The sequence below is a fragment of the Schistocerca nitens genome, chromosome 8, assembly GCF_023898315.1.
Source record: "Schistocerca nitens isolate TAMUIC-IGC-003100 chromosome 8, iqSchNite1.1, whole genome shotgun sequence".
Taxonomy (NCBI): Eukaryota; Metazoa; Arthropoda; class Insecta; order Orthoptera; family Acrididae; genus Schistocerca; species Schistocerca nitens.
The window spans coordinates 445691103-445716937 of record NC_064621.1 but is presented as its reverse complement, the minus strand read 5'-3'; the positions used below and the strand labels follow the sequence as shown (position 1 = coordinate 445716937).

The 25835-nt window shown below is 43.9% G+C and overlaps 1 protein-coding gene across 3 annotated transcripts in view; it reads right to left on the bottom strand.

Annotated features, from left to right (window-relative positions):
- Positions 1-25835, bottom strand: part of LOC126198978 (ras association domain-containing protein 10-like) — a 1181222-nt gene that overhangs the window by 167625 nt on the left and 987762 nt on the right. For 2 of the 3 annotated variants that reach the window (XM_049935642.1, XM_049935643.1), the window contains one exon: positions 20271-20332. The exons of the other annotated variant lie outside the window; for it this stretch is intronic. The gene's annotated coding sequence lies outside the window, so the exon portion shown is untranslated. The remainder of the gene's footprint in view (positions 1-20270; positions 20333-25835) is intronic. 3 annotated transcript variants of the gene reach the window in all.

Here is a 25835-nt window from a genome sequence, read left to right as displayed (position 1 = left end):
CGTAAAGCGACAGTTCCCCATTTGTTTTCTTGTCCGTCATTCTGCAGCCGCAATGTTCATTCATATCTAAACCATTGTATTCTGTACGTCACGGATTCATCCGCAGTTTGAGGATTCTGATCCTGTTGTCTGTCTGCGTGCCGTCGTTTTCTTATTACTGCCGCGCTTATATGAGTGTAATGTTGAATCTACGAAGCAAAGCAACACCATCATAGTGCAGAGATAACGTCTGTTATACACTATTTGACGAAAAGCATCAGGACATCCCTATGTAATGCGGAACTGAGCACGTGAGGCGGACCCGCCAGTATAAAAGGAGGCTGGTAGTATTGTGTTGTCAGTAGAGAAATAAGAACAGCAAAATGGCTCCGTAAATTCGAACGTGGGCAAATCATTGAATATGATCTGAGCAACAGTTTCTTCGAGGACATTTCAACACTGCTAAAGTTGCCCACGTCGACTGTTGGTATTAATAATGAGAATCACAGCTAAATCTAGACCAGACAAACATCATGTACTGACGGACAGTGAACGTCGACGGTTGCGGAGAGGGAGTCATAAAAAAAGAAAAAAAGAAAAACAAAAACACGTGAAATCATTGGAAGTTACCACTCTTGACATCCATACGTTTACCACTATGTTCCTCAGTAGGGAATTAGAAAAGGGTGGGGTAAATAGTCGAGCAGCTTCTCACAAGCGACACGTTTCTGTGGGCAGCGCTAAATGAAGTCTGATGTGTGTATAGAGCGACGCAACTGGAAATTGGATGACTGGAAACGAGTGATTTGGAGCGACGAATCACGCTATACCCTGTATGAATCCGATGGAAAGGTTTAGGTTGGGCGAATATCTGGAAAATATCACCTGCCATCATGTGTAATGCCAACAGTGAAGTATGAAAGAGACGATGTTACAGCATGGGGATGTTTCTTGTGATTAGGGTGCGGTCCTCTTACTGTGCTCAGGAATACGCTAACCGCAGAAGGGTAAGAACACATTTTACAGTAGAGGAAACGTTCAGAAACGATGATTCTTTTGCGTCAGCACGACAATGCACCCTGTCATAATGCACCATCTGTGATGTAATTTTCTATGGACAATAACATTCCCGAAATGGGCTGCCTGCCCAGAGTTCCGAAATGAACCCAGTGGAACGTCTTTGGGTAAGATAAAAAATCGACCTCGTTCCAGGCCCCAGCATCCCACAGCACTATCTTCTCTGGTTCCGGCTTTTGAGGAAGACAAGGCTGCCATTCCTCCACAGACATTCAGACATGTTACTGAAAGTGTCTCCAGCAGAGTTCAAGTCATCATAAAGGCAAAGAGTGGACACACTCCGTATTAATGTCCACTAATATGTGTCCAGACATTTTTAGTCTAGTAGTGTAGATAACGTTTATAGCTCCAGAGCGCAGCTGGTAGGCGACGCAGTTGTGTATAGGAAACTGACGTCGTTAGGAAATTGTAGAGCGATCTGGAAATGATCAGTACGTGATTCACATTTTGGTAACTGTATTTAAACATGAATAAATGTAATGAAACGTAATAAGCATAAACTGACAAAGTTCTCACTTCGTTCAAATATTATTTACTCATTTACTTACTCACTAGCCTTTTCAATGTGCCTTCATCCGTGTATGCATTCGTCACACATATAAATTGAACACACCTCCTGCTCCCCCTCTCTGTGTCCACCTCTTCCTTCCTCTTTGTATAAACTTCATCGTCTCACCTTTAAAATTGTTGGATGTAAGGTCCACCAGTTATGCAAAACAACACTGTAGTTGTGGTTGTTGTGTGCTAAAAAGTACACACACACACACACACACACACACACACACACACACACACACACACACACACACAGATAAAATATAAACAAAATTAAAATTTGGCGCCAAACTCAGTGGTGAACAAATGAACACTGGCTGGGCTGAGACACACAACTACCACGACTACAGTGTGTTTTGGTGAGGTGCAAAGTGCTTTTACGACCTTATTTTGTGAAAATACGTGTTATGTTTACGTGTGCTTCACAACACCTCACCATGATGCTGAGAATAAAAGGACTTGCCACACAAAAACGTAAGTAAAACGAATATAGGTGCGAAATATCGCGACAAACTAAATTACGTTTAGTGGCATAAAATGATAGGTTAACTCCCAACAAAATTTCTCATCAACATCGTATGATTGCAGATGACAATCTACCTGCAATAAATAATACACAAGTGGTCCTGAAAAACCAGGCAAACCGAGTGTAAAGGTACTAACAAAAATAAACGAATTCGTGTTTTACTAAATATCCACATAATTTTGTAATCATTTAGTAAAAATGTTCACATTACGGAAACCCACTGATGATGGCACAGAGGTGCTGAAACATGTTTGGGAACTAGGAAAAAATGGTGTTTCGCATAACTGACGGACCTTACATCCAACAATTTTAACTGCAAGCACAGTAAACACAAGGAGCTGCAAATCCAAATGATGAATCTCTCACCTTTATCTGTCTGTCTCTTCCTTCCCATGCTTTTCAGATGTTCCTCCTCTTTTTTGTCAATTTCCTCCACCCCATCACTCTGTCCATTCCTTCTAAATATCCCAACCTATTCCCAGCCATGCTCATCAGCACATGTAGCTCCTGCAGTACAGTTCAGGAAAGCAGACTGAAACTACTTCCACAACACACCTGTCATGCAGAGCATGGTACATATCAAATACTTGAAAATAATTTATTTACCTCTGACATACATGCTGCCATGCACAGCAGATCGATAAAGCAGGTTGATACTACTCCAACACAACAAGCCTGTCATACAGGGCGGCTCACATATTGGAGCCCATAAAACCGTTTCTTGCCCTGGAAAGCAGGTTGATCAGGCAGGCCAATACTGTTCCCACACAACAAGACCTCTGTACCGGGCTGCCTACACGCCAGGAGCTTGAAAAGATGTTTTTGCCTGTATCTCCTTTCCTGTTGGAGACGGAAGGTTCTAACACCCCCACTCCCACCCCCACCCCATCCCCCGTGCTGATACTCATGAGGCCTGCTGTTTCTGTACCAAATTTGAATGAAATGGACACAGTGGTTTGAGAGAGATCCAGACATACACACATACATACATACAGGGTGACAATTATTGAATTGTATGAAATTAAAATCATTATAACTTCTGAATGGTTTGCGTTAGGAAATTCAAACTGCATGGTTGGCTGTGGGCCTTGATGAAAATTAGTATGCACTGTATGGTTTGGTTTAGCGAAAAAGCCCACTTTCATTTGGATGGGTTCGTCAGCAAACAAAATTAGCGCAGTTAGGGGACTGAGAGTCCTTATTTCGCCATCGAGAAGTCTCTTCACCCTCAGCAGGTGACTGTGTGGTGTGCAATTTCTAGTCACGGAATAATTGGTGTGATATTCCTTTATGGTCAGTGACTACCGAACGGTACTTCAAACTTTTGAAGGATGATTTCATTACAGTTTTCCAAAGTGACCCTGATTTAGACAAGATGTGGTTCACCCAAGACGAAGCAGGAGTGTGTTTGACGCGCTCGAGGAGCACTTTGGGGACCGCACTCTGGCTCTGGGGTACCCATGGGCCTCCATTGGCCGCCGTATTTTCTTGATCTGAACACATACGACTCCTATTTCTGGAGATATATTAAAGACTAGGTCTGCAGCAATAACCCCAAAAGCATTTCTGAGTGGAAAACAGCCATTCAGGAGGTCATCGAAAGCATCGATGTTCCGACACTTCATTTAATCATGCAGAATTTCGCAATTTATCTACGGCACATCATCGCCGATAATGGCAAGCATATCGAACATGTCAAAACCTAAATCCTAATATTTTTACTGATGTTTACATTTTGAATAAAGTGTTTGCACGCCGTAGTAGTAACTAATTTTTTCATATAGTTCAATAATTGCCATCCTGCATACTCTGCTTTATGTTTGTAACATATAACAGATATACTGCATGAACTAAACAGCCCGGCGTCTAGATACTAAGACAGGCCCTACATTCCATTAATTACACAACTAACAATCATAATTACAATAATTAATTGATATACAGTGCGTATTAATTCTTCCAACAAACATCTCGAGTGATGTCTATGACGGGAAAATTAAAGAACTTGTGGCTTAACAGGCAAATGTGCTACCCTCATACCATCCACGACTGATAAAGAAAGGGACAAAACATAATCTGTCCAGAATGTGTATTTTGCTACGCATCACACAGTAGTTTTACGAGTAGAAATGAAGGTATAAAGTGCTGAAAAACTAAAGACGTAAGTAGAACATCTAAATATTGGTCAATGAAAACTAATGAAAATGTATGTATTGAGAAAAAGAATAAAAAACGCGAAAAAGATGCTTGTCTGAATCAAAATTGCGACAGATACAAGACAAAACACCTTACAGACGAGTAATATACTGCGTGGCAATGAAAAATATACTATCAAGACCAGCTGACATGAAACTGTAAATAGAAAAAGACAAAGAAATCCCAGTTGAAATTGGAATGACAGATCCAGAACGAAATAGTAGTTTACAGTTACTACCGTTAGAATGTTTATTTGTGTAGACGTTCTAACGGCAGTAACAGCGTGAGCCACTACTTCTGTGAATATTTACTTCAAGTGCACGTAGTAGATGCCGCCGCCTCAACTAGAGAGTCGTAGTTTACAACGGTTTACTACTAGTATCGCGCATCTTTTGAGTAAATAACGTTATCTCCACGTGTCTAGTGGCCGAAATTATAGGGCTACCCCTCAGCGCAGTCCGTTTCGGTCTCAGACGGTAAGCGCCTGCTGCAGTGCTTCTGATGAGGGCTGCAGATAGCGAGCTTAATGCGTCACGCAATGCCAAGGGAACAATGTAATTATCTCGTAACGGTAATTCTCTATTGTTTCGCTTGCAGGCTGTTTCGCTGAACTTGTCTGCAGAGCAGTGAGGTAACAACGCTAAAAATAATTTGTGATATTTCTGGCTTGCAAATTCACAGTAGATTGTTCAAATTTCAGAAACAACTCACATCGACTGTCTGTTGCTATCGCGGTAAGTGTTTACGTCTGTGAACGCATACGATATTTGTGTTAGCTATATTTCGAGTATTTATGGCATCAGTCTGCGACCTGTACCTACCGTCTGTAAATACATTTCTTCATAATTTTTTGTCTGTCCCGGAGACTGTGTAAAAATATACATTACTGGTTTCAGATTTTCAATTTATTCTTCATGTTGTAGATGCTATGCAGACTGAGCCAAGCACAAGGTGCAATTTCGTTATATCGCTGTTTATTTTGGTATGGTAGCCCAAGGATACTATGCATGTGTTATCTACCTCTTAAATGTTAATATTCATGCGCAACGTAATTTATATGCCCGTCCCTCTCACTGAATCTGGCTTCGTTTTTGCATGGAATCTGATTGCGAGGAAAGTTTCTGCTGTGTTGGCAGAAGAGCCAACACCGTGTTACTAGTGGAGGCCGAAATGCACGCGTTTTAGCTCACGCAGGCTGGCGTGAGGAGGGAAGAACTATACTGACATGAGGTCTGGAACATGACAAGGAATTAGAATTCAGAAAGCGGAGATAATTAGTTTGATACTTAACTTTAATCCATTAATGATGAACGTCGTCTGGACAGTACATGATTCACAATATTATCTGTTCAGAATACATTCATAGTAACTGAATATGGCGCCTTGCTAGGTCGTAGCAAATGACGTAGCTGAAGGCTATGCTAAACTGTCGTCTCTAAAAATGAGAGCGTATGTAGACAGTGAACCATCGCTAGCAAAGTCGGCTGTACAACTGGGCGAGTGCTAGGGAGTCTCTCTAGACTAGACCTGCCGTGTGGCGGCGCTCGGTCTGCAATCACTGATAGTGGCGACACGCGGGTCCGGCGTATACTAACGGACCGCGGCAGATTTAAGGGCTACCACCTAGCAAGTGGCGTCTGGCGGTGACACCACGGTTTCTTTAAGGATTCTGCGACACGTAAACACACTATTGTCAAGTCGTTTTCTTCGTCTGAAGAACTACGCTGCACTCCGGCAGTACCAATCAGTTCTTAAGTTAAATTTGTAGGCCAATGATACACTGAAATAAGAGAGTCCTACACTCATTCGTTTTACATAATCACTTGAATTTTTGTGATTCTTGAGTTTCTCCCGGCGTATTTGATAATCAAAATATCCACGGGTGTACTGCCGGTCTACAGTGTCCAACGGGCACAATATTTCGGCGATCATACATGTCGCCATCATCAGGTGAACTGACGGACTGAGCTCCTGTGAACGTGCCGGCACGGAGATCCGTACACTATGGCTGCTCAGGGGGAACTGGGTTCGACCACTCCATCACACTCCTGGCCTTGTGATATGGCGCATTGTCTTGTTGCAAAATGCACTGCTGTCGGGAAACATGATAGTCACGAAGGGGTGTGCGTGGTCTGAAACCAGTGTACGATACTCCTTGGCCGTCATGGTGATTTGCACGAGCTCCACTGAACCCATGGATGCCCACATGAATGTTCCCCAGAGCGTGATGGAGCCGCAGCCAGCTTGTCTCCGTCCTGCAGTACAAGTGTCAAGGAGTTGTTCCCCTGGAAGACGACGGATTCTCGCCCTCCCATCGTCATGATGAAGAAGGTACTGGGATTCATCAGACCATGAAACGGTCTGCCACTGCGCCAAAGTCCAGTGCCGATGGTCACGTGCTCATTTCAGTCGTAGTTGCCGATATCGTGGTGTTAATATTGGCGCATGCTTGGGTCGTCAGCCACGCAGGTCTATCGTTACGAGTGTTCGGTGCACCGTGTGTTCAGAGACTCTTGTACTCTGTCCGGCGTTAAAGTTTGAATTTAGTTCCGACACAGTTTGTCGCCTCTCCTGACTTACCAGTCCGACCAGCCTACGACGTACAACATATGTAATGTGGGGTGGCTGCCAAACCCCACGACGTCTGGGTGTGGTTTCGCCTGGGTTCCGTCACATGTTGAAGACAGTCACCACAGCACTCCTCGGATGCCCGACGAGTCATGCACTTTCCGAAATGCTCGTGCCGAGCCTCCGAGCCATCACAATCGACCCACGGTCAAACTCGATAGATCGCGAGCCTTCCCCATTCCACTCACGGACAACACGCTCGCTACTACTACATGCAACGCGCGAGTGTCTGTCTAGAAGTAATTCCTCGCAAGGTGACGCTTATATCGAGTTTACGTCGTTAGCTGGTCGGTGGTTATAATGTTCCGGCTGATCCGCGTATTGCGCCACCTGTTTTCACTATGTTGCACTTTGTCAAAAATACACTTGTTCAAGTATTTTTATATTCAGTACTAGCTGAGTACCCAGCACTGGTCGGGTATGTATTTACTCCAAACTTCTATTAGTCCATCGCCTCCTCTCCCATCTCTCGGTCCATCTACTACTCTCCCCTCTCTCTGTCCATGTCATTCCCTCCTCTCTCTCTCTCTCGGTTCATTTCCCACTCCCCCCTCTCTCCTCCTCTTTGTTCCACACCCTGTCTCTGTCTTTCTCTTCCCCTTTCTTTAATCTGTCCATCGTCGCCTCTCTCTCTCAACGTGCACCTCACCTCTCTCTGCCCATCTCCTCTTGCCCCCTTTTCTGTCCACATTATCACGCGCACCTCAATAGGACCCTGGTAGTTCTTACTCGCAAAGTATTTCTTTCCAGTTCGTAACTAATATGTGTACCAAATTTGTTTGAAATCGTTCCAAGGACTTGGAATGAGCATTGTGCCTGTGACTATGCCAAGGTACCGACATGTCAAATATATTATCACATATATTTAAAATATTTCACACGTAATTGTACACATATTTCACCCTATCTCTACTGAATTTTGCGCTTCAGTTTCATTTTCACGTAGCTTCATATTTGTGTAGTTGTATCTCCCGAACTATGTGTAATACAATGTTATGTATGTCTAAACACGTTCAGTGGTATATGTGGAGCCTGTCTGCGAAATGTGTTGCGTATTTGAATTAGCAGCAAAGAAGCAATAAATTAAAACGTCCTACATAATGCCACAGTTTTTCACACATCTCATTATTTGACGTCACATCTCCAGAACTACGTGTCGTACAGTGATATAATTAAGCTGCTACATAAGTGGTATATGTGAATATCGTCTGAAAAATGTGTCAAGATAGTAGTGAAGAAGTGATAAATTAAAACGCCATGTATCATGTGGTGTTTTACTGCATGAACAGAGAAAATATATTACGTGATAACCTTTCTTCCTTTCATCATTTTGTGGGCGTTGTAAGAGAAAGAAATTTTCGTAAAGGTCTGAAATTATGTGTAAAGTTTGTTCCAGTGCTCTCATTTGCAAATACTGGTTGATTAGAATATGGCAATTCGCGCATCGTGGGCTACTCTGCTTCTTCAGCCTCACCTCCACCCCTTTCAGAGATAGGTGATGCTTATCCCCAAAATGACAATTTCCAGGCAGTAAGTGTTATGAGACAGGCGAAGTACCCTCAGACTTCAAGAAGAATATAATAATTCCAATCCCAAAGAAAGCAGGTGTTGACAGATGTGAAAATTACCGAACAATCAGTTTAATAAGCCACAGCTGCAAAATACTAACGCGAATTCTTTACAGACGAATGGAAAAACTGGTAGAAGCCGACCTCGAGAAGGATCAGTTTGAATTCCGTAGAAATGTTGGAACACGTGAGGCAATACTGACCCTACGACTTAACTTAGAAAATAGATTAAGGAAAGGCAAACCTACGTTTCTAGCATTTGTAGACTCGGAGAAAGCTTTTGACAATGTTGACTGGAATACTCTCTTTCAAATTCTGAAGGTGGCAGGGGTAAAATACAGGGAGCGAAAGGCTATTTACAATTTGTACAGGAACCAGATGGCAGTTATAAGAGTTGTGGGGCATGAAAGGGAAGCAATGGTTGGGAAGAGAGTGACACAGTGTTGTAGCCTATCCCCGATGTTATTCAATCTGTATATTGAGCAAGCAGTAAAGGAAACAAAAGAAAAATTCGGAGTAGGAATTAAAATCCACGGAGAAGAAATAAAAACTTTGAGGTTCGCCGATGACATTGTAATTCCGTCAGAGACAGCAAAGGGCCGGGAAGAGCAGCTGAACGGAATGGATAGTGTCTTGAAAGGAGGATATAAGATGAACATCAACAAAAGCAAAACGAGGATAATGGAATGTAGTCGAATTAAATCGGGTGATGCTGCGCGAATTAGATTAGGAAATGAGACACTTAAAGTAGTAAAGGAGTTTCGCTATTTGGGGAGCAAAATAACTGATGATGGTCGAAGTAGAGAGGATATAAAATGTAGACTGGCAATGGCGAGGAAAGTGTTTCTGAAGAAGAGAAATTTGTTAACATCGAGTATAGATTTAAGTGTCAGGAAGTCGTTTCTGAAGTATTTGTATGGAGTGTAGCCACGTATGGAAGTGAAACGTGGACGATAAATAGTTTAGACAAGAAGAGAATAGAAGCTTTCGAAATGTGGTGCTACAGAAGAATGCTGAAGATTAGAAGGGTGGTTCACGTAACTAATGAGGAGGTATTGAATATAATTGGAGAGAAGAGAAATTTGTGGCACAACTTGACTAGAAGAAGGGATCGGTTGGTAGGGCATATTCTGAGGCATCAAGAGATCACCAGTTTAGTATTGGAGGACAGGTTGGAGGGTAAAAATCGTAGAGGGAGGCCAAGAGATGACTACACTAAACAGGTTCAAAAGGATGTAGGTTTCAGTAGGTACTGGGAGATGAAGAACTTTGCAAAGGATAGAGTAGCATGGAGAGCTGCATCAAACCAGTCTCTGGACTGAAGACCACAGCAACAACAACTGTTACGTGTAGCAAGTTTGGTTTAAAACGGTCTAGTGGTTTAGGAGGAAATATGGAACATACGTGCATATACGATTACACTTATATCCATTTTTATAATACGCACACATATGGATACAGCCCTGTCTTCCACCCTCAGTATTCCGTCTCAACACTGTTAGTTACCTCCATATTACTTCACATTATCTGACTCCAGTCGCCACTGCTCACTCACTGTGCCAAATGCCAACTTCCTCTCGTCTCCAAGTCTACTATTCCACTGCCTGGAACTGCTCTGCTTGGCGTCATTCGCCTAGGGTATGTCTGCTTGACTGTCATCAATGAGTAGCGTCCACACGCCATTTGTTATGATTTCCACTCATTACAATATATGCTTTTATCATGATTTAGCAAAGAATGCAATACTGTTGCAATAGCTTCGTTTTGTGAGTGATGGTTTCTTCTAATCAAACTCTGTGTTTTGAGTTCAGGTTTCATTAACATGTTATTTTACGTATTTTTCTTTTACTTACTTTACATGTGGCGCGGGCCTTATCGACCACACGCCTGCTCGAGTCTCCTCCGTTTCTGTCTGTCGAGTGCACTGTTTGTCCATTTGGCGTTGATGTCCATCCTGGCTATATCACCACGGATGTTATCTCGCCACCTATTTCTGGGCCTTCCTCTTCCTCTCGTTCCATCTATTGTCTGCACAGTGCTGTTCTACGTAGACCGTTCTCTGTCGGTCTTTTTATATGGCATAACCAGTAAAACCTTCCCTTAATACTCCTTTTTTTTTCCTTACTCTCCATTCCATGTTATTTGCGTCATATACAAGTCCAAAAATTTTCATGGTGTTTATCTTTTGAGTATTAACAGTTTTTCTTCACCTTTCCTTCTAAATATTAGTGCGTCTTATCCATATAAGGTTACCGGTATAACAATTCAACTGATACCATAGGATTTAGAAGTTAGTACTAAGCGCTCGTTTCTTTAAAATTTTGCTACAAGGACAAATTATTTTGTTCGCTGTTTCTAGACTGGCCTCTGTTTCTATATTCGTTCTATTTTTGTTACTATGAAGACTTCCTAACCAGCTGAAGCAGTCAACTGTCTTGAAAGTGAATCCATTTACAGCTAAAGGTGTGTCACTTCGGAGTTTCTTATTTACGACCAGATATTATGTATTTTTCTTCATTAACACGTAATCCTGTTTTCTCAGCGATTTTGTAATAATTTTGCAGCATTTTGATAATTGCGTTTTGGAACTATTTATTAATGCTACATAATTTGCTTGGGAAAGTCTAGTAATATTAACATTCTGCATTTGCATCCCTTGTGGTTTAGTTTTGATAAATTCTCTATCGGTCTGTCTAAGACGAGGTTGAGCAAAATAGGTGAAATGACGTCCCCTTGTTTGAGACTAGTGTATACCTTAAAATTTTCAGTTTACACGACATAAAGTTTCGTCTATACATATTTGAACAAATCTGATTAACTCTGAGGCTATTTCACATTCCCTCGGAATATTTATCAGTATCTGTCGGTGTATGGTGTCATGATACGTGGACACGTATGCTGAATTCCCACGCATTCTCATTTATCGTAGAGTGAATAGGTACTGTAATGTAGAGCTATTGTCGAGGAAACCGCATCATTGGTAGTCCCCAATTAGTTATTCAGTTAATATGATCAGCCACTTCAATAGGCAAACCGATAGGATTCTATAAGTGACATCCAGTAAAGGATGTCCTCTATAGTTGTCGCGGACAAGTGGATCATTCTTCTTAAACATGGGACATATAAGCGGCGTTTTCTGGTTTGCAGGTATGAATCCTTCTTCAAAATTGTTTCTATTAACTATCACAGTTCTAATTGCAGTTGTGGTCCTCCATTCTTTAATCATTCATCGTATACCTTGTCTTCACCACAAGCCTTGTTATTCTTTAACTTCTTTATGCTTGCTGTATCTCGTTTACTGATGGGATATTGATTTATACATCAGCTGTATCATTTACTTGAAATTTAAAGTAAGACTTTGAATCATTTCTGTTCAGTATTTGTAAAAGTATGTGTTCCATATTTTTTGTATGTCACTCTTGTTGACCAGTATTTTCCCACGCTGCTCTTTTATGAATTGTTCCTATTTAGTAAAACTGTTCCCTTTTAGCGAACTGGCCATTTGTCTTATATTTTCATATACCTGCTTTGCCCTGTGATGCTTGAAAACATCCTCTACTTCTCTTATCGTATTGTTGTGGTACTCCATTGTCTCTTGTCTTAAGGTTCGTTGTGTTTCCTTGAGGCTTTTATGGTATCTGTACTTCAGTGTCATGTTGTTCCTTACTTGGGAACTTGACTCCAACTTCCCTCGCATTTAGATATATCAGGTTTAATTGTTTGTCAATAAATTAAATGGAAGGTGACCGGAGGTTAATATGGCTGACGCTGGATTTTTCGTTAAGTACCCTCGTTTTGTTGTTACTTAATAATGCAACGCGAAAGTATTCCTGTGCGAAATTTTATCCACTTCGTTGGGGACGGGTTCATGGTCTGTAGACGTAAACCTAGGATGTGCAGAACTTACTTTATTTGTAATAGCAGCTTTATTTTGCTGTTTTTATTACTTTTTATAGCACATTGGTTTCCACATGCCAATCGAATTAAGGCATGCCATGTGAAATGCAACGTCATTTTGTACAGAAAACCAGTCTTCGAGCGCGGAGCTGTTGACCAAATCGTGGAGCGCATTGCCCTTGAATGCCATTTAAGGAAGCATACTGGTCCTTTCACAGATGTTATCAAATACGACTCGTTCTGCATTCGACTGGCTGCAGTCCTTGGACATTAAGCTTTAATGGCTACTATAACGTGCCATACCAAATACTACCTTTATTTATATTCTGCTCTACTGTATTTTATTTTATATAACATTAATTATTGATTTCATTTACAGACAAGATTGTTGTTGTTTGATACTCCCATATGATAAATCAATAAAATTTAATTTTCACTTACTACTTTAAAGAAGATGTATAATGTAACTTTGCATAAAAATATGTTAAGAACATCATCTGTGTAACTTAATTATCGACAAAAGAGTTGGGTTGGGTTGTTTTGGGGGAGGAGACCAAACGGCGAGGTCATCGGTCTCATCGAATTAGGGAAGGATGGGTAAGGAAGTCGGCCGTGCCCTTTTCAAAGGAACCATCCAGGCATTTGCCTGAAGAGATTTAGGGAAATCACGGAAAACCTAAATCAGGATGGCCGGACGTGGGAATGAACTGTCGTCCTCCCGAATGCGAGTCCAGTGTGCTAACCACTGCGCCACCTCGCTCGGTGACAAAAGAGTATGTCAAACATTCTAACACAAATAAAATTCAAGGATGAGTGCTGTAAACGTAGGCTACGTATATTTTCTGTAAGTGTTTGTGCAAAAATATATTTGCTTGTTTAGTTTTACGCTGAAATTGTGTAACATACCATGCCCAGTCGATGTACTGGATATACTGAAATCTACACTCCTGGAAATGGAAAAAAGAACACATTGACACCGGTGTGTCAGACCCACCATACTTGCTCCGGACACTGCGAGAGGGCTGTACAAGCAATGATCACACGCACGGCACAGCGGACACACCAGGAACCGCGGTGTTGGCCGTCGAATGGCGCTAGCTGCGCAGCATTTGTGCACCACCGCCGTCAGTGTCAGCCAGTTTGCCGTGGCATACGGAGCTCCATCGCAGTCTTTAACACTGGTAGCATGCCGCGACAGCGTGGACGTGAACCGTATGTGCAGTTGACGGACTTTGAGCGAGGGCGTATAGTGGGCATGCGGGAGGCCGGGTGGACGTACCGCCGAATTGCTCAACACGTGGGGCGTGAGGTCTCCACAGTACATCGATATGGTCGCCAGTGGTCGGCGGAAGGTGCACGTGCCCGTCGACCTGGGACCGGACCGCAGCGACGCACGGATGCACGCCAAGACCGTAGGATCCTACGCAGTGCCGTAGGGGACCGCACCGCCACTTCCCAGCAAATTAGGGACACTATTGCTCCTGGGGTATCGGCGAGGACCATTCGCAACCGTCTCCATGAAGCTGGGCTACGGTCCCGCACACCGTTAGGCCGTCTTCCGCTCACGCCCCAACATCGTGCAGCCCGCCTCCAGTGGTGTCGCGACAGGCGTGAATGGAGGGACGAATGGAGACGTGTCGTCTTCAGCGATGAGAATCGCTTCTGCCTTGGTGCCAATGATGGTCGTATGCGTGTTTGGCGCCGTGCAGGTGAGCGCCACAATCAGGACTGCATACGACCGAGGCACACAGGGCCAACACCCGGCATCATGGTGTGGGGAGCGATCTCCTACACTGGCCGTACACCACTGGTGATCGTCGAGGGGACACTGAATAGTGCACGGTACATCCAAACCGTCATCGAACCCATCGTTCTACCATTCCTAGACCGGCAAGGGAACTTGCTGTTCCAACAGGACAATGCACGTCCGCATGTATCCCGTGCCACCCAACGTACTCTAGAAGGTGTAAGTCAACTACCCTGGCCAGCAAGATCTCCGGATCTGTCCCCCATTGGACATGTTTGGGACTGGATGAAGCGTCGTCTCACGCGGTCTGCACGTCCAGCACGAACGCTGGTCCAACTGAGGCGCCAGGTGGAAATGGCATGGCAAGCCGTTCCACAGGACTACATCCGGCATCTCTACGATCGTCTCCATGGGAGAATAGCAGCCTGCATTGCTGCGAAAAGTGGATGTACACTGTACTAGTGCCGACATTGTGCATGCTCTGTTGCCTGTGTCTATGTGCCTGTGGTTCTGTCAGTGTGATCATGTGATGTATCTGACCCCAGGAATGTGTCGATAAAGTTTCCCCTTCCTGGGACAATGAATTCACGGTGTTCTTATTTCAATTTCCAGGAGTGTATATTAATAAAATATTCGTATAATACCATCCGAGTCAAATCTATTCGACTGTGGGATGAGCATTACTCCCAGTACACTGATCGAAAACACACATTCATTTGCGATAGGACAAATAGATAAGCAACGGTATAATACAGGCTGTAAATTACTGCAAGGAAGCTTTTGAACATAAATGTGAAAATGTGGGCTTGTGCCATTCTGCGGTTCCGTCCTGTATACTTTATTCTTGGGGTGTTTTGTGTCAGCCCAGCTTTCCCAGGGTCTTTCTGTACTCAGGAAGTGTCAAAGTGGGAAGAAAAATTGTCGAGGGCGTTTTCGTTGCCACTGGAATTTGGAGTCGTGACGCGACCACTGAAACCGACAAACAATAGAGGCAAGTGTTTGCCAGCTCACGGAGCCTTTGTTAGCCTGCCAGACAATCGGGCGGCCGTCTCCTTGACGACACGAGGCGCTGCTGCTTAAAGTCAGGCCTCCATGTGCTACGTGCGCGGCGCACTCTTTTAAAGCAGTTTATGCTGTCAGCTGAACGTAAGACTGTACGTTTTAAACCTCTCTACGAATATACGCACGCCGCTCGTGGTAAACTAAGCGAAATGATGGAGGCCAGAATGAATCTTCCACTACGAGGGTGCTGTTTTGAAATTTCGTGAAGAGATTAAAACTGTGTGCCAAACCGCATCTCAAACTCGGAACACAAAATTTCACGGGCAGTGCTCTACTTTGTATTCGCGTCCTAGTCTGGTATATATTTTTTATCTGCCAGGAAGTTCCAAAACAGCGCTTACTACGCTGGAGAGCGAAAATTCCGTCTGGAAACAATTCCCAAGACCAGTGTTGCTGATATCCGGGTTTTCGCCGGATATACCGATTTCAAGAGGTGTCATGACTCGTCCCACAAAAGCCGTACGCGTAATGACAAATGTTCCGACTTTGGGGTACGCCTAACAATTCTAAGTACAATGTGGATTCACTTGAAAAATGGTCTAATAAGTACCGAAATTAGTTTCTGAACGCATAGATGGCAATAACTGAGAAAGAATACAAATACCCCCCCCCCCCCCCCCCCCAGTACAGTTCACACTTTGTGCCTCTGCACCTATGCTACTACTTATTAGCAAATCCCGTCTAATAGACTACGAATACTGCACGCCCTTACAAAAGTCACATTTATTCACTCCATTTGGGCATAGTGGATCAAACTGCAGCAAAAGGATATGGGAAGGATATACAGAAATATCAGTGTAAAAACTGAGAATAAAATGACTCACTTCTTCCTACTTTCGCACACAGATGGCGAGTGGGAAAGCAAGACAGGGTGCTTTAACATAGCAGCAAAATATATGAGCAGGATCTGCTGGATCCATCTCACTGTTGCCAGTCGTTCGGATTGTAGGTCCCCGTTACATCTGATTTGATTACTCTTAATATGTGTTTCACATTAACTAATTCGTCTTTGTATTTGTTAAGTTGCAAACGTGATTTCGTATCCGACGTATTTTCAAAATTTTGTTGCAGATTTTACAATCAGCATCAGTTCTATTGTATTGTTCGTTATTATTACGTATTTGTAAAATACCTGAATGCATTACTTCTAGGAGCCGCGGCTCACTACACTGCCTTAGCGATTTACAGTATGCGCTGTAAGAAAATCCACAAAAGGTACACTTCTCCAACTGCGAGCCAACACTTTAAACATAAAAATGACAACGAATAGAACATCATGTACGACGTTTTAATTTATTACTTCTATACTACTAACTCTATTCACAACTCGTTTCGCACACAGTAACCACATATAGCACTGAATGTACCACCAAAAAAATATCATTGAGCAACATATAGTTCAGGAGATACGATGCCATAAACATTAAGCTGCGTGAAAACGACCCTGCAGGGCGAAATACGCTAGGGATACAGCTAAAATGTATATAAAAATACATTTGAAATATGTTAAACACATGTGGAATATTTTGACATGTGCGTAAGCGGGCAAAGCTAATGGTACAAAGGTCATCCTAAACCCCTGGAACGATTTCAACGATGCGTTTGCCGGCAGCGGTGGTCTCGCGGTTCTAGGCGCGCAGTCCGGAACCGTGCGACTGCTACGGTCGCAGGTTCGAATCCTGCCTCGGGCATGGATGTGTGTGATGTCCTTAGGTTAGTTAGGTTTAATTAGTTCTAAGTTCTAGGGGACTGATGACCACAGCAGTTGAGTCCCATAGTGCTCAGAGCCATTTGAACCATTTTGATTTCAACGAAATCTGGAACACATATTACGAGGGACGTTCGATATGAATAATGCAACACCTTTTTTTTCTCGGCCAATTTCGACTGAAAGAAATGCAGCATCTGCTGTCGGACATCATGGAATATTCCCGCTTTAGCCGCTACAGTTTCATGAATTTCCGTTAGGTGGCGGCGCTGTAGGTAGCCTTCAAAATGGCAGCTGTAACGGAGGTTCGTACCAAGCAACCAGCTGCCATTGAATTTCCTTTGGTGGGTTGGTGGGAAACCGGAGCATCGCAAATACTGATAGGCCCTTGCAGAGCGTCTATGAAGATCTGGCAGTGAACAAAATCACGGTGAGCCGTTGGGCGAGGTGTCTGTCATCATCGCAGCAAGATCGAGCGAATCTCTCCAGTCTCCTGTGTGCCGGCTGGGTGCACACAGCTGTGAACCTGCAATGTTAGGGACTTCAGCGAGTTCGTCGCCACAAAAATGCAAACGAACTTCTCCTTCTCCATGACAGTGCAAGGCCCCACACAAGTCCGCGCACCCGAGAGGAGATCACGAAACTTCATTTCACTGTTCTTTCTATCCACCATACTGACCGAATCTCACACCTTCAAACCTATATATGTTTGGCTCTGTAAAGGATGCAATCAGTAGGAAGCAGTAGTGAATGATGGAGAAGTTACTGATGCAGCAGTACGTTGGATACTACGTCATCTCGTAGAGTGGTTTCATGTGGGGATACGTGCCCTCCCAGTAAGGTGGCGTAAGGCGGCCGCATTTATATCTACATCTACATCCATACTCCGCAAGCCACCTGACGTTGTGTGGTGGAGGGTACTTTGAGTACCTCTAGCGAAAAAATGTCTCTGAGCACTATGGGACTTAACACCTGTGGTCATCAGTCCCCTAGAACTTAGAACTACTTGAACCTAACTAACCCAAGGACATCACACACATCCATGCCCGAGGCAGGATTCGAACCTGCGACCGTAGCAGTACCTCTATCGGTTCTCCCTTCTATTCCAGTATTGTTCGTGGAAAGATTGTCGGTATGCCTCTGTGTGAGCTCTAATCTCTCTGATTTTATCCTCATAGTCTTTTCGCGAGATAAACGTAGGAGGGAGCAATATACTGCTTGACTCCTCGGTGAAGGTATGTTCTCGAAACTTCAACAAAAGCCCGTACCGAGCTACTGAGCGTCTCTCTTGCAGAGTCTTCCACTGGACTTTATCTATCATCTCCGTAGCGCTTTCGCGATTACTAAATGATCCTGTAACGAAGCGCGCTGCTCTCCGTTGGATTTTCTCTATCTCTTCTATCAACCCTATCTGGTACGGATCCTACACTGGTGAGCAGTATTCAAGCAGTAGGCGAACAAGTGTACTGTAACCTACTTCCTTTAGCTTGGATTGTGTTGAAAAAAGGGTTTTGTAGTAAAAACAATAGGGAATAATATGGTGTATTGGAATCCTGAATAAAATCAGCCTGCCTTCACAAAACAGTGTTGCAATATTTACTGAGCGCCCCTTGCAATTAACGATCTGGAAAGAAATACTTTGGGGATAAGAATGACCATCTTCGTATCGGGGTTAGTGGATAACATGGAGAGGTAAGTTGGGAGGGGGAGATGGACAGACTGCGAAGAGGAATGAGGAGATGAATACAGACAAGGGGGAGGAAGACATGGACAGATGGGCAGAGAGGGAGGAACAAATAGACAGGCAAGAGAGGAGGGAATGTGCAGACAAAGGGTAGAGGAGGAGACCAACAGGGAGAAGGGGAGAAGGAGATGGATAGTGAGAGGGGGTCGAGGAGATGTCATGTCGTTTCTGGAAATCCAGAATCTAATCTGTAGGAATCAACATGGATTCCAGAAACAGTGATCGTGTGAGACCCAACTCGCTTTATTTGTTCATGAGACCCAGAAAATATTAGATACAGGCTCCCAGGTAGATGCCATTTTCCTTTACTTCCGGAAGGCGTTCGATACAGTTCCGCACTGTCACCTGATAAACAAAGTAAGAGCCTACGGAATATCAGACCAGCTGTGTGGCTGGATTGAACTGATTTTAGCAAACAGAACACAGCATGTTGTTCTCAATGGAGAGACGTCTACAGACGTTAAAGTAACCTCTGGCGTGCCATAGGGGAGTGTTATGGGAACATTCCTTTTCACAATATATGTAAATGACCTAGTAGATAGTGTCGGAAGTTCCATGCGGCTTTTCGCAGATGATGCTATAGTATACAGAGAAGTTGCAGCATTAGAAAATTGCACCGAAATGCAGGAAGATCTGCAGCGGATAGGCACTTCGTGCAGGGAGTGGCAACTGACCCTTAACATAGACAAATGCAATGTATTGCGAATACATAGAAAGAAGGATCCTTTATTGTATGATTATATGATAGCGGAACAAACACTGGTAGCAGTTACTTCTGTAAAATATCTGGGAGTATCCATGCGGAACGATTTGCACTGGAATGATCATATAAAATTAATTGTTGGTAAGGTGGATACCAGGTTGAGATTCATTGGGAGAGTCCTTAGAAAATGTAGTCCATCAACAAAGGAGGTGGCTTACAAACACTCTTTCGACCTATACTTGAGTATTGCTCATCAGTGTGGGACCCGTACCAGGTCGGGTTGACGGAGGAGATAGAGAAGGTCCAAAGAAGAGCGGCGCGTTTCGTCACAGGGTTATTGGTAAGCGTGATAGCGTTATGGAGATGTTTAGCAAACTCAAGTGGCAGACTCTGCAAGAGAGGCGCTCTGCATCGCGGTGTCCAGGTTTCGAGAGGGTGCGTTTCTGGATGAGGTATCGAATATATTGCTTCCCCCTACTTATACCTCACGAGGAGATCACGAATGTAAAATTAGAGAGATTCGAGCGCGCACGGAGGCTTTCCGGAAGTCGTTCTTCCCGCGAACCATACGCGAATGGAACCGGAAAGGGAGGTAATGACAGTGGCACGTAAAGTGTCCTCCACCACACACCGTTGGGTGGCTTGCGGAGTATAAATGTAGATGTAGATGTATAAATGGACAATGAGAGGGAAGGAGGAGATGCAATAACAGAAGATTGGAATAAATACATATCCGGGAAACTGGGTACTCAGCTAGAAAAGAAATAAAGTGTATCTCAAAACGAAAGAACATACTACGCAGGGAAATCCGTTTCGAAAATAAATGTACCGTGATTGTGCACCCTATACGAAGAAAGACTACTACCCGAAAAGTACTCACCATGAGTAGAACGGCGGTTGCTCCGCGCTGGCGCGTCGCCCCGGGGTGTGACGTCAGCACATCTGAAACACAGGATACGGGGACCTTAGACTTCACCTTGTCGGCTGCACGACGACCGTAGAGATTAAGTACACGAAAAACTGCGCAGGCCGGCAGCCGGCCGCTGTTCTTGTAATGGGCGGCCGATTTCGTGAGTGCCGGGGAACAGTTAGGAAAACACTTCGTGACGGCGCGCCGTGTCGCGCTGCGCCGCCTGCTGGGACTCCGGTAAGGCACGACGTGGCGCTGCCTCACCTCGCCTCGACACGATGACGACTTCCTGGCGAGTCGCTGGTGCAGGCCTCCTCGCCGGCACTGTACTTCCTTGCAATTTTCAGGAGTGAAGAAACCTCGAATACGAAAGGAAGTGCATACACTTTATGCACGTTCGCTACAAAATTGTGCGATCGTAAGCTTCTACTCCATGTCGCCACTACAATTGTACACGGAGATAACAAAAATCATGGGATTCCTCCTTTTACATTGCGCAGTGCAGCAACTCGGCGTGGCAGGGACTCCAGTCGTTGATAGTCCCTTGCAGAAATATTGCGCCACACTGTCTCTGCAGCCGTCCATAAATACGAAAGTGTTGCCAGAGTAGAATTTTGTGCACGAACTGCTCTTTAGATTATGTTGTTGTTGTGGTCTTCAGTCCTGAGACTGGTTTGATGCAGCTCTACATGCTACTCTATCCTGTGCAAGCTTCTTCATCTCCCAGTACCTACTCCAACCTACATCCTTCTGAATCTGCTTAGCGTATTCATCTCTTGGCCTCCCTCTACAATTTTTATCCTCCACGCTACCCTCCAGTACTAAATTGGTGATCCCTTGATGCCTCAGAACATGTCCTACGAACCGATCCCTATTTCTAGTCAAGTTGTGCCACAAACTTCTCCCCAATCCTATTCAATACCTCCTCATTAGTTATGTGATCTACCCATCTAATCTTCAGCATTCTTCTGTAACACCACATTTCGGAAGCTTCTATTATCTTCTTGTCTAAACTATTTATCGTCCACTTTTCACTTCCATACATGGCTACAATCCATATAATACATTCAGAAACGACTTCCTGACACTTAAATCTATACTCGATGTTAACAAATTTCTCTTCTTCAGAAACGCTTTCCTTGCCATTGCAAGTCTACATTTTATATCCTCTCTACTTCGACCAGTCGGCCTTAGAGGCCGAGCGGTACTAGGCGCTACAGTCTGGAACCGCGCGACCGCTACGGTCGCATGTTCGAATCCTGCTTCGGGCATGGATGTGTGTGATGTCCTTAGGTTAGTTAGGTTTAAGTAGTTCTAAGTTCTAGGGGACTGATGGCCACAGCAGTTAAGTCCCATTCTGCAAAAAAAGAAAGAAAGAAAAAAAAGAAACTTCGACTATCATCAGTTATTTTGCTCCCCAAATAGGAAAACTCCTTTACTACTTTAAGTGTCTCATTTCCTAATCTAATTCCCTCAGCATCACCCGACTTAATTTGTTTACATTCCATTATCCTCGTCTTGCTTTTGTTGATGTTCATCTTATATCCTCCTTTCAAGACACTATTCATTCCGTTCAACTGCTCTTCCAAGTCCTTTGCGGTCTCTAATATTCCACAAATATTCGATGGGATTCACGTCGGATGACCTGTTTGGTCAAATTATTCGATCACACTGTCCAGAAATTTCTTCAAGCCAATCGCGAACAGTTGGCCCGTTGACATGGCGCATTGTCATCCGCAAAAACGACATTGTTGTTTGGGAACATTAAGTCTATGAATGGCTGCAAATTGTCACCAAGCAGTAGAACATTACCGAGGACCCACTCAATTCCACGTAAATAAAGCCCACAGCATTATGGAGCCACCCCCAGCTAGATCAGTGCCTTGTTGACAACCTGTGTCCATGGCATCGTGAAGTCTGCTCCACACTCGAATCCTACCACTAGCTCTTACCAACTGCAATCGGCACTCACCTGACCAGACCACGGTTTTCCAGTCTTCTAGAATCGAACCGACATGGTCACGAGCCCTGGAGAGGCACCTTAGGCGCTATCGTACTGTTAGCAAAGCCACTCGCGTCAGTCGTCTGCTGCCAAGCCCATTGATACCAAATTTCGCCGCACAATCCTAACGGTCACGCTGGTCTCGTTGCCGGCCGGTGTGGCCGAGCGGTTCTAGGCGCTACAGTCTTGAACCGCGCGACCGCTACGGTCGCAGGTTCGAATCCTGCCTCGGGCATGGATGTGTGTGATGTCCATAGGTTAGTTAGGTTTAAGTAGTTCTAAGTTCTAGGGGACTAATGACCTCAGAAGTTAAGTCCCATAGTGCTCAGAGCCATTTGAACCATTTTACGCTGGTCGCACGTCCCACATTGATTTCTGCGGTTGCTTCACAGTGTTTCTTGTCGGTAAGCACTGACATCTATACAAAACGCCGCCGCCGTCGGCCACTACGTTGTTCGTGATGAGAAGTAATGCCTGAAGTATGGTACTCTCGGCACACTCTTGACACTGTGGACCCCGGTAAATTGAATTCCCTAACTATTTCCTACACTGAAAGTGCCATGCAACTAGCTCCAACTAGCATTCCGCGTTCGGAGTCTATTAATTCCCGTCGTGTGGCCATTACAGCGTCGGAAACCTTTTTCCATAAATCATCTGAGAAGAAACGACAGCTCCGCCAGTGCACTTCGCTTTTATGCCTTGCTTACCCGGTACTACAGCCATCTGTATGTGTGCACGTCGCTATCCCATGTCTTTTGTTACCTCAGTGTGAAACTATTGTAAGCTACCGTAGACTATTATAAGTGAGCGTAGACTACGGTAATTTTCCTTGTAGCATTGGTCAGTTAAGATGGTAAACGCATTGTCTGTGTGTTAAATGTATTGCATATCTATCGGGCATTATATCATTTCGATCGCTTCGTTTGTGTATGCGACCAATATCTTACTAGATTCTCCTAGAAACCGGAAGCGGTGAACCGGCTAGAAATTGAGTGACGCTGTACAGAGAGCCGTGTGATGTACAGAAGTTTTTTGTTCTACGTGTTCACCCACCTGTCTTTTACTTAAACAGTTTTTATAATAAAATTGGAATAGTCAGTGTTCAATTCAGGTTTTATTTGAAAACGGTTGATGTTTAACCTGAAACCGAGGGGTATTGTAGTAAAAGTTTAAAAAAATAATAAATACAGATTTATCACACAGCTCTAGAAAATGCGATTTCTTGAAAGAAGGTAAAAAAGAAAAAAAAAAGAAACGCAAAACAAAAGCATGACAAACATCGCTTCAATACCTCGTCGAGGTAATATAAAACTTGTTTCTGCTACTCATAAAGAACTTTCACATTTTTCATTAATACCAGAAAACTCTTGCATTTGATCGTAATGAGAACAAAACAGCAACAATAATTATATAGATTCCTTCATATCTGTGCATGTCATCTACCTATTACCAAAAGTAATTTCTTTGGCTATGTAAAGATGCAGATGTTACGTGACTGACTAATTTTTATTACTTATGAAATTCAATTTACACACTAAAGAGCCAAAGAAAGTGGCACACCTGCCTAATAGCCTGTAGGGGCTTCCGCGAGCACGCAGAAGTGCCGCAACACGACGTGACACAGACTCGACTAATGTCTGAATTAGTGCTGGAGGGAATTGACGCCATGAATCCTGCAGGGTTTCCATATATCCATAAGGGTACGAGGGGGTGGAGATCTCTTCTGAACAGCACATTACAAGGCATCCCAGATATGCACAATAACGTTAATGTCTCGGGAGTTTGGTGCGGAGCTTGGAGGTAAGCGTAGGTGTTTAAACTCAGAAGAGCCACTCTGCAGCAGTTAGGGACCTGTGGGATGTGGCATTGTCCTGCCGGAATTGCCCAAGTCCGTCGGAATGCACAATGGACATGAATGGATGCAGGTGATCAGACAGGCTGCTTATGTACGTGTTATCTGTCAGAGTCGTATCTAGACGTATCTCGGGTTCCATATCGCTCCAACTGCACACACCCCACATTATTACACATCCTCCCCCAGTTTGAATAGTCCCTTGCTGACATGCAGCGTTCATGGATTCATGAGGTCATCTCCATACCCGTAGACCTCCATCCGCTCGATACAGTTTGAAACGAAACTCGTCCGACCAGGCAACATGTTTCCAGTCATCAAGAGTGCAATGTCGGTGTTGACGGGCTCAGGCGAGGCGTAAAGCTTTGTCTCGTGCAGGCATCAAGGGTACACGAGTGGTCCTTCGGCTCCGAAAGCCCATATCGATTATGTTTCGTTGAATGGTTCGCACGCTGACACTTGTTGATGGCCCAGAATTGAAATCTGAAGCAATTTGCGGAAGGCTTGAACTTCTGTCACGTTGAACGATTCTCTTCAGTCGCCGTTGGTCCCGTTCTTGCAGGATCTTTCTCTGGCCGCAGCGACGTCGGAGATTTGATGTTTTACCGCGTTCCTGGTATTCACTGTATACTCGTGAAGTGGTCGTACGAAAAAATCCCCACTTCATCGCTACCTCGGAGGTGCAGTGTCCCATCGCTCGTGCGCCGATTATGGCACCACGTTCAATCTCACTTAAATCTTGATAACCTGCCATTGAAGCAGCAGTAACCGAATCTAACAACTGCGTCAGACTCATGTCTTGTATAAGAGTTGCCGACCGCAGTGCCGTGTTCTGCCTGTTTACATATCTCTGTATTTTAATACGCGTGTCTATACCAGTTTCTTTGGCACTTCAGTGTAATTTGCGAGAAACAGAAATGGTCCAAACTGAACGATGTGCGGTTCTAATTATGTGCAAAACAAAGAAACAAACAAAAAACAAAAGAGAAGTCGTCGGCTCCCCGTTTCACTCTCACGCTTTCATTTACGTTTCTTTCCCTACCACCGCTAGCAATACTACGGATAATCCTACCATTTGGTACGTCATTTACGTATTGTTTCCAAAACCACCGAACCGTAGTTTTGGTAGAGCCAAACTCTAGTCATTAGTACTGGCGGTAACAAATTAAATTATAGACGATCGGAAATTAATTCAGCTAGGAGTGAAACACTCACGCAGGGTGACAAGTTTGTTTCGTCAAAGGAACCTCCACTTTTTTTCACTGAAATTTTGTTGTATGTACTGTAAGTTTTACTGCAGTGTTCCATTTTATTGTAAGTTTACATTTTGTCTGTGTACAAAATATAAGATGAATCTTGAAAAGAAGGAAACACCGGCCAAACATGTTACTTATTTACAGAATCGACATGTTTATCTCCAGACCACAACCTCCGGCATTAGTCTAGCACGCCTCTCGTCAGACCTAAATACTCAACTTATACCAGACACTACTGATGTAGTGCCCATGCTCATTATTAGCTTCATTACTTGCGGAAACTCACCGATTCCCGCAAGAGTTTGAGTTTGATGCGCATGTACACTGAAGGTATCATAGGCTTTGATCGCCGTAGTTATAAACATATGTAGTGTCATATCTTTTGGACATATCCAAAAGAACAGATGCCACGTATATATGTACTT